We start from the raw sequence: 10,624 nt of genomic DNA, 5'->3' as shown, positions 1-10,624 counted from the left end.
TGGAAAGTATTGCAAAGTCAGATCTGCTTTCCCTGCTGTTTGAATGCATTTTCTCCCCATCAATGAAACAAGTATGCAAGCGTGAATGTCAGCCTTGACATTGTATCAAGCGAAACAATCCTTAGTGCTCGGGTAGCTCAATACCTTTCAATACTGAAATTCTTTGTGTTGATGGTTGAGTAGGCAAGCACACATATTTATCTCAAAGGTAAAGTCTGAGAAAATTGTAAGTAGCTTTGAAATAAGATGTCTGACCTCTTCAGCTTGACTTCTAACAGGACATGCAAGATCAGAGGAATTGCCTGAATTTATATTTTTTGAGTAGAAACCATGCATGTGTAGCTCTGAGTACAGAGCACACAAGTACTGACAGAGATGACTCAAAGTGCACTATGCAAATGAGTTGGGAGCTGGGAGGAACATCTCTGCTCACAACTTCTGTATTCTGAGACAAAGCAGTTCACAGGTAGTATGTTTTTCCTACTATGTGCTCTGCTGGAAACTCATTCTTAAGACTTGATTCTGGCTTCACTTGGCCACTCGACGGGGAGAAACAGAACTAAGAACTGAGAGATCAAACCTGGGTCTTCAGAAATCGCTGAAGGCTTGGAAGGCTTTGTGCAAGCGCTTCTCCCAAGACTGGCTTGTCCTCTGAGTGGGGGTACACCAACTTCAGAGAGAAATCAGTCAAGGAACAAGACTTTCACATCATGTTTATTTCCTCACTACTAAGCACTGTACTACTTTCATTTCTTAGACCAATTCTAAAATGTCCTAAATCTGAGTTTGTGCATTTGTGGTATCACAAGCGTACTGTTAAGCATGCAAAGGTAAGAGCTGTTTCAGGTTTGTTTTCATGCAAAATTCTTTGGGACCTGTTTGTTACAAGTCCATGGACTTTGACTTTTAATACATTTAAAGACATCGGAAGTTTATTTTTAATATATTTTCCAATTGGGTGATCTTTAAATATTGTTTCCTAGTGTTGGAAACTCCAGATCAGTTGTTGATTCAAGTGCTTAAAGCTGGATTGCAAGCGCTGGGAATAAGAGTACTACAGTGTTTTCATGTCTGCCCATTGTTGGCCCCAAGATAAATGAGTGCAAGCTCCCTGGCCCCAGAAAATGGATTACAGCTCACATTGACTTTAGCCCTATAATATGATCAAGGATCAGTTCTGATGCTCTTATTGAATTTCTGTGATGGACAAAGATGATGATTAAAGTCTTCTATGCAAGAAAGTCATTGCACTGCAATATTCCAGAAACTGCCTTTATTGAACCAGTGCATATTGCTTTGGTCAGAAGGGTGTTCTGCTCACTTGTGGTTTTTTCATTGCTTTGGGTTTAGAGTGCTACCACAAAACCACCTCTTCCACAGGCACTCAAGAAATACAAGATCTGTATGAGTTCGCACTGCCGTGTCCACAAGGAAGCTGTGGTAGACTTTTTCCTACCAGTGCTGGAGGTAGTAGATGAACACCACAGTCAGCATGATGAACAGCACATGACAGTCCCAGCCCCCTGGAAATCCCAGGATTTTGTCTCTCTTGTCCTCTGCCTTTGTTTCTTTCCTAGGGTTCTTCTCTCATCCTTGTTCTGATTCTTGTTGTTTTTTTTTTTGTTTGTTTTTTTTATGTTTAGAATTTACCTTTCTCTTTCCTTTTTGAGCTGTTTTGCACTTAAATGGTAATACTTGTAACAAATTCTCTACAGTGAGTGCTCAAAAACTCTGGAGTACAGAGTTCAGTACGAAGTTCATCTATGAAGCTTTGTGTGTGTGGACCCAGGCCAATAAACTCTACTTCAACATTTGCACGAATAAGAGTATTCTAAATTTCTGGGTTTGTCTTTCTCCTTCATTTGGCTATGTGATAGATTAAGAGCAGTACAGATGTTACCCTCTATGTGTTGAGTCATTTGGTTAATCTGGCAAATTGTCTGTCCCTTTAGTTGTATTGTCTTCCTTCTGCACTACTTTTCTTGCAATGACACTGCGTTTCACTCTCATATTAACCAAATCAAAGGACAGCAAGTAACATTTTCTCCTCTCAAATGTTCCAGTTGTGTGGAAGGATGCAACCTAAACAAACCTTCTCTCGTGAAAACAACTGATGTCCATGTGATTGAAGCTACCAACAGCTGTTATACTTGTGGATGCTGGCAGTTAGGCTACTACACTGTGCTGGCTGTTGGGCCACAAGATTTCACTGGTTCAGGAGATTATTCTGATCAAAGACTGGGAGCTGGGATGCACAACTACACTGTTTTCTTATTCTGTTGCAATGTTTTTGCTCTGAGACTCATACTTCCTACAAGTTTTCATAATGCTAGAGGTATAAATTGCAGACAAAACTAGTGACTTCAGTGCTTGCATTGGTGTAAGTATGGGCTGCGGGCTTTCACAGTTGGAGTTACTTGATTGAAGTCTTTGTATTTGGTCTAATAGCCTCTGTTGTGCCTCTAACTTACTCTAAAACGAAGGCTCAGTTTCTTTTAGCTCTAAGCAGTTTGTGTGTAAACAGTACAAAAAGGCTAGGAGGAAGGAAAAAGAGGACAAGTAGTAGGATCACCAGGGGAAAAAGCTAAAAGTAGTAGTAATTTAATGTGGCAAAGCGTGGCAACAGAAGAATGTTCTGTACAGAGTTTCATGCTAATTTCACCTGTTCAAAGCCTTGCTTTTGCACCACCTGGAGGCTGCAAGCTTCTTTGAATTGAACCTCTACAAAGCAAGTGATTTTTCACCTATGTCTGTTGAGACAGCCCAGCGATTTGGCACTATTTAGCACCAAAACTCATTCTGCTGGGATTCTTCTTTGCTGCCTGAGCCCCATGTCACAAGAAATGATGATTTACAGAAACACAGCATAATGTTGCCAACAGGACTATGCTAAGCATGTTCTAAATGATGGTCCTCTATTTCTCCTCGTTCTTCCTTGCAGCAATTCTTGTACTACTGTTTAAATATCTAACTATTCTCTGAAGTCTTTGACATAAGGTAAAAACTGTGTTTGGAGCTTCACTGTCCTTCACTGGATGTCACACTGCTTATGTGCCAGAGTTAAGAATTGGGTTTTCCTTTTTGTTCACCACAAAGTTTTGATGATATTAATTAAAACTCTATTTTTCCACACTGTCATCATCTAAAAGGCAGAGCTGAAACTACCTGCAGCGAAGAGAAATGCTGTTTTCAGAGAAGTGATTTTTGGACAGAAAGTATCATAGAAGTACCAATGATGTATAGTTTGCTGCCAATTTCCAACACCTTCTGACATGAAGTATCCAGTGTCACACACCTCTGGGAATTCCTACTTTTGTTTTTCTTCAAACGGGGTAGGAATTTAGGTATTGTGTTAGCCCACCTTAAGCATATACTGAAGAACTTCCTTCTGCAGCTTTAACTAGGTCCTTAATTACCCACATATATATATATGGCCTGTCAGTCTAGAACTAAGCAACCAAACTGAAAGGAAATTATTACTGTGAATATAGTGAACAAGCTGCCCTGGGATACATTTATGACTTTAGTGAGCCCCACGAGGAGTGTTATATTGCTGCTAGTACTGTTAATTCATTAATAAATGTGGATGATGCTTATAATCGCCTAGAAATGATTTAAACACAGTTTAAACTGCTGATTTCTGGAGTAAAAGGAAACTTTTCTTAAATTTTCAGCCAACACCTTTCACCGATACTATGCTTATATCAGTGTTTATCCATAAATGACTTTGAAATTAGCTTATTCCATTTGTGTTAGATGATCCATAGAGGTAGGGGATGGGAGAAAGATGGCATCCATTACAGAAGCTTCTTTTTAGCTTGACAATCCATGCAAGAACTGCAAGGTAACTAAAAGCTGAATAATGAATTACCAATGCTTGCAAACCTTCACCTGGTCTCATGAGATGAGCAGACTTGAAAGTTTCATATTGTTCTGTTAAGCATGGAAATTCCCTGGTCTCTTTTCTAAAAGGAACAAGTCTTTCTTGAAGGCCTTGGCTCACTACTGGAGAGGGCAGCCTCCACATGAAAGCTGTGTCACCTGCCTGCAAGTCTGCAGAACTTGATCTCATTTCAAATGCCGGTAGCTCAGCATCCCTAGTAAACGTTGTTATGGTGACAGTGGAAATCTAACACTGAGCACTACATCTATTTGCTTACCTACCAGTAACGATCCTGCTGTGTACAACTTCAAAAGGAAGGGAACCTATGGGTTGTTTTTTAAAACCTTCTCAATGATCAAAGAGGAGAGAGATTAGAAAACTGTGCTTCTATTGAAAATTTAATGCTGGAGCTTGATCTCAGGTAGAGGAAGGGAGGGAAGATATGTCTCTTTATACACCTCAACAGCTAGATTCTTCGCTTATTTAGGGCTTGGTCTTGTTGCTGCAGAAGATGACAAAATGCCCTGGCCCTGTGTGAACAGCCTTCAGTGGGGTTCATGGCTGGTACAGCAGCTTAAAGGAGGAGCTGATCAATGCCATGGGCTGGAGCGTCCACATGTGTGCACACACATACACCTTGGCACCAGCAGAGGGTAAGAATACATGTATGCTGGCACTAGACAGTTTCATATCCCAGAACTGCGCAGTTCACTCTCAGGGAAATTTTCCTGTCCTTTCCTTCAGGTCTTACTGCCCTTTGCTTAACATTGGCAGCAGTTCTGTCTGTTTAGATAAATAACCCTAAAAAACAAATGTAAATAAATAAAATTGACTGGTGCTTAGGTGTAGAAATGAAGCAGGAGGGGTAACCTTTTTTGGAACTCAGAAACATTGTTGGCATATTTAATTTAGGTGAACAACTTAATTGCACAGGAGGTCTTTTTTTTTTCCCCTAGTAAAAAAAAAAATTAAAAATGGTCATGGCCTTGACCTATCTTCATTCAGTCAGATCTTCCTTCATTCTGGACCTTTACATCAGATACACTTTCTGTAAATCAGTTGAGTTGGTCTCTCATTGATTTCTCTGCTGCACATGCACTTGTCTTGTTGGCTTTGTCACGCAATGTCACAACACAGGTGGCACGAGGTGGTAACCGCTGGGTACACTTGCCGTGACCTCAAGGTGAAGAGCATGTGCTCTCTAGTCACCCTGCCTATTCCAGAACAAGGTAACAGAGGGCAGGAGGAACTTTTGAAGGAAATGGCATGCTGGTAACTTACTGCCGGCAGATGACAACGCTTCTTGTCTGATACTCAGCAACTCAGATTCCATGGTTTTCAGATCAAATTCTTAAGGATGTTTACGGTTTTTGCTTGTTTTTCTTACAGGGCTTCTTTTCCCAGCTCTGAGTAGCGTCAGGAGGTTCTGTGTTTTTCTTGGTACTTTCTACTTGCACTGGGGACTGATGCAATAATGGCTCCCCTTCATCTGGGTACTGTTTGTTTGCAATTTGACTGCTTCTGCAGATCGTTTAGATGACTCTCTCTTGTATGTGGCCAAACTGAAGCCAGGAAGCAGACAAGAAGCACTCCCCCTCACGCTCCCCCCCAGCACTACAGTCACGGGGAAATTTCTTTCCTGCTTCATTTGTATCTTTACAAAATGTCACCATAGGATCTCTTCAAGAGTTACAGTGCTATAAATGCGTTTCTGAAAGGCAGGACAGATGATGTTCTCTGGAGTTCTGAGCTGGGTCACATGAGACAGAGCTGATGGGCACCAATGGGAAGGGATAAGAATCAGGAGTAACTTAATTTTATCGGATGAAATGATAGCTCAAGTCTGGAGGGGCATGGTGTGGAGGGGAAAAGTTGGTTCCTAACCAGAGAATAAGCATTCAGAAAAGAGAAAAGTCATTACCCAATCTCCAGGATTTCTTTCTTTTCGGTCTTGTTTGACAACTGAAATGTAATAAAATGGAAAAACTAAGGAGGCTGCTAACAATGAGGCAGCTAGTGACTAATACAACAGAAAACGTTACATGGAATAATACGAGCAACTGCAGCAACACCTCTAGAAATCTAATATTAAGTCTGTATTTTTTGGCATGATTTTGGCCTGGCACATGAATCAACTACTGCCAGTAAGCAGTGGAGATTGAAGCCTCCACTGTGGAGAACAGGGCTGGACAGATCGGGATTCACCCCCTGACAGATGAGTGTCTAACTTCTTAAATGCTAGTGGTGGGGGCTCAGCAAAATTCCTAAACAAGGCAGTTTTATCTTCAACTCTCCCTACCAAAACAAAGTTTTGCTCAGTATCTAAATGGCAAGGTCTTTTTGCTGAGATGTAAGCCCCTCATTTCTTCTCCTATCCCAAGCAAACAAAGATTAACAAGTGTGAATCTTTCTTTTCTCCCAGTCTTAAAATCACAGCACAGGGAGACTGTACAAAGACGGCATCTTCTTGCCACATCTACTTGTTTACAATCTGATCTGCGAACTTAAGAGATATAACCCTGTGCAGTCCTATTGCCCCAGTGCAAATAGAATAGGCGAAGAATTGAAAACCATTCCCTTTTTTCCTCTTTTCTTAAAGTGTTAAGTATCTCCTAAATAGTGAACCTTTATTCATGCTGCTGATGCAGAAGCCTGAAAAATAGCTTTCATCCCTAGGCTACCTCACATGGTGTGAGCGGAGAGGGTGTGTGGGTGGGTATTTTTATTTTTACAAATCTTTACGTATGATCTGGTGGTGATAGATGCAAGTTCACTTAATGTCATGAAGATTTTCTACTTGGAGTATAGAAGCACTTTGGAAGAACTGGGAGGCAGATAGGAGTTTTGCATATTTTCTGCTGATGATGTTCCCATTTTCTGTTTTACAAGGTCTAGTCACTACTTGTACAACGGTCTGATAAAGTCACCATGTAGGTTTATTAAATGGCAAAATTTCTAAATAAACAGAAATATAGCTCATCAATTTAATTTAAAGATCCTCTTTGAGTCAATGGGAACTTTTCATCGATTATACGGTAGGTTTTTTTTGTTTTTGTTTTTTTAATCTGTCCTACTAACACAAAATAGCTTGATACTGAAATAATGTATGCACATGCTACAAAAATTACTGGTCACAGAAGATGACTGCTTGATCTGTAGTGGCAGGTATACCAGAGCCTAGAATTGATCTGCTAGTCCATGGATTATTACAATATCATAAAAATTGCTGCAAACTTGCATGTTTACTGTGTATCTTTGTGATTAGATCTTAGTATTTCTCTTGAGGTTGATTAATTTTACCGTTAAGATTGGATTAAAAAATAAGTGGCTGTTACAGTAGCTTTATTTGTATGCAATATCATATCTGATAAAGCAGGGAACTTCTATAACTACAGGAGGACAGGGAAAAGTGATCTCTTGCTCTGATCTAGGACAAAGAAGTGCTTTATGGTTGAATGTGGCACAAAGAGAACTTGAGGCGTAGGGAATGATATGCCCATCTCAGTCACGAGATGCCTGGCATGAGTGGGCTTTTGTCTCATAAATGGTATCAGAGTAATTGACAATAGAGCATGTGGGAGGAGAAGGCACAAAAAAGGCCCTATTACTTGTGACAACAAAAGGAATAAATAAAATTTTAGTCTATAATTGGTGCCAAAAGTCAGGCTAAAATTTGTTATGATGAGGATTTATTTTGTTTTAGTAGAGAAACACTGTATTAAGTTTACAAGACATTAATTTTAGTTGTGGCTGAGAGCTAAAACATGATTGGTATAAACCCATGTGAGTACTGGAGGATGACAAAATGCTATTTGCAGCCCAGTGTTCAGGCAGTAATACTGACTGTGCTTTATAGGGGCTACTTTAATTCCCTTTCACTATTTACAAAGAATACACGGAAGATAATACAAAAATCCCATGTGAGATACAGGGAGCTCAAATCACCTCTTCAATGCATAGTAAAGCATAAAATATTGCCTTTTCCAACGTTTTAATGTGTGAAATCACAACTGATTCATCTTTATGTTTTATAGCAGGAGGAAAAAATAAAACCCACATTATTCAAATTTTTCTTTCTTCAGATTATTTGATACAATTAATATAGATATTTCTAGCAGACAAAAATCCTGTTAGGGAAGCTTGCAACCTCCTTGCTTTTTCTATTTCCTGTAGATTTATCTTTATATCCAAGTATTTGATTAAAAACAAACAAAAATAAAATAACAATAATAAAAAAGCACAGCATCCCGAGCCATGGTTTTCTTCTCCAGTCTTTCTGATAGGTCCTTGATCTCCGACAGTGATGTTGTTTCCTCAAGTGCCATGGATTCCTATAGCATAGGGAATCTTTTTTTGCAATTTTGTCTGTGGATTACTTTTCCAAGGACAATATTTGTATTTCAAATTAGTCAAGGCACGTGTCTCTTTTCTATTGAAGATATCCAAATACAATGTGATCTCCTCTGTAATGTCACTACTGTTTTTAATTTTTGTTTATTATGTTGCTGATGGGGCTTAATTTGTCTTTGGGGGAATTCCTCAGGATTTCCTTTTTGTGTTTGAATAGGAATTTTGCATGGGTCAACAAAGGAAAGCTTATACATAAGGAAAACCTTTAGCTCAAAACCAACCAATGTAGCCTAGAAAAAGGAGTGTAAAAATCTTATTTAGAAGAAACATTACCAGGAAAGAAACAGAAAAATCCACAGATTTTTGAGAAGCTCTATGTGCTCTTGTGTTAAGCAAAATTAGAAGTTGATACCTGCAATAAAAACTTTTCTTGCAGTCATGTTTCTTTTGGAAATATGATGAAGTGACTGATTACTAAAATCATGCCACTCTTCAAAATAAGTGGCTAATGTGTATTCAGAAGTTGTACATTGGAGACAACTCCATCAAGCCAGCAGAGTTTCACCAGCATGAAATAAATCAGATCAATTCAAGTTGGGGGATAACATTGCTTTCAATTTTACTGACTTGAAACTTGGTTAGGGACTTCTTTTGAGAAATGGCCTACATGCAAAAGATTATTTCCATGTAGAAAACCAGTTGTAAAGCATATTTTCATTATCTGGGATGTCTGCCACAGAGTAAATAAATACCAGAATGAGTAAATCTAAACAGTGTTTCCAAAACAGATTGAAATCAAGTTTGAGATTGGTTTTATAGGCTCTTCTGTATGACAATTACGAAGCAATTTACTAGATAACAACTTTCTGTAGTTATGTTTACCATAGATGCATGATTTTAAACAGCAGTGATGACATTCATCTTGATCTTTGTGATATTTTTGGTAGGCATGATTATGCACAACTGGTGCTTTTCATTTGGTTTCTCCATGTCTTTATGATTTGTGAATGTTTATATGAAATGTGAGGCACTGGTGAAAGTGATGTGGTGGGTCTCCATCAGTTACTGTACGTGACAATTTGCCTTTAGACCAGACGAGTTGACTTTAGGCTAGGTAATACTACTATACCTTGAGCTACTAAAAAACGCTAGAGGAATGCAAACACATGTTGCTTTCTCCAGCTCAAGCTTTTGTATCTAGCTTACCAATCAGAATGCACAGCAAAATCAAGCTTGATGCATTGAATAATGCAAGGAAAAGACGTGTTATTTAACATTGTTCTGTGCAGTAAGCAGCTCTAGGAGAAGGGGAAATTCTTCTGGACAGTTCAGGCTTACAGCTTTTGCAAGGTCATCTTCTCCTGACTCAACCTTTAAGAGTGATTTAAAAGCTTTTTGACTTTCCTCAGCAAATACCTTTTGGCAGGATTAAACTGCACTGCTGCCAATCTAGCTCAATACCAAGCATATTAATTAGGTGTCTTGGCCTTTTTATTAATTCTACAAGCAGGGTAGTCCATTCAGCAGTGACTGAGAAAGTTTAATCAAATAATCTCATTGTTCCAAATTTATCACCACAATAAAAGAATCTACTAAGCAAAGGATGAAAGAATCCATTTTCTATTGCTAAATAGTTTTATATGAAGAAGCAGTATTGCTTGAGACTCAAAGCAGTGCTAACATCTGCCCCTACGTGGGTATGCAGTAAATAGAGATGACCCTGTATACAAATGAATGGTAAGAAGGACCTGCATAGTACCTCTGTGAATTGTCTGCCTGTAGTTCTTGCTGTTCTTCCCCTCACTACAAACTTGTAATGTTAACAGATTATTTTTTTTACAAAGTCTTTTAATTGCAAAAAGCAGCTGGAAAAAAAAAAAGTGCAGTGGGACACTGTCCTTAGCTATGATATGGTGAAATATATCCACTGTAGGTGATACAAGGGTAAGAGAAAACACCTTTTTGTATATTGCAGGGAGTTGTGGTTGAACTGGGGTCTGGGCTGGTGTGGCAGAATGTGTAGTATCTTCCAAAATTATTCCCTGAAGAACTGGAAAAAAATGCATGGTTAACTTACGAACTAGATTCAAAATGCATATATGGAAGTGGCTACGCCTCACAGTACAGAACAATGTGGCAAACATGTAATGCTCCTTGACCTTCTGTGCTAGATCAAAAGTTCAGCTGTGGGATTTTTAATGTTTCAGACACATGAGCAGCTTCAAACAGCTGCCATTAATTTTATACAATAGAAATTGCCTGTCAAATCAGTCTCCAGGTGTTCTATTCCCTTCAGAAATTACCTTGCCAAGAAAGCTGCGCGGTCCAAGGCTAGCAACACATTTTCTGCATCAAAAAATGACAACTTTAAAAACCACCTTCAAAACTAGA

Source organism: Anser brachyrhynchus (assembly GCF_964034855.1).
Source record: "Anser brachyrhynchus genome assembly, chromosome: 3".
Lineage (NCBI taxonomy): Eukaryota > Metazoa > Chordata > Aves > Anseriformes > Anatidae > Anser > Anser brachyrhynchus.
Note: the sequence above shows the minus strand (reverse complement) of the source record.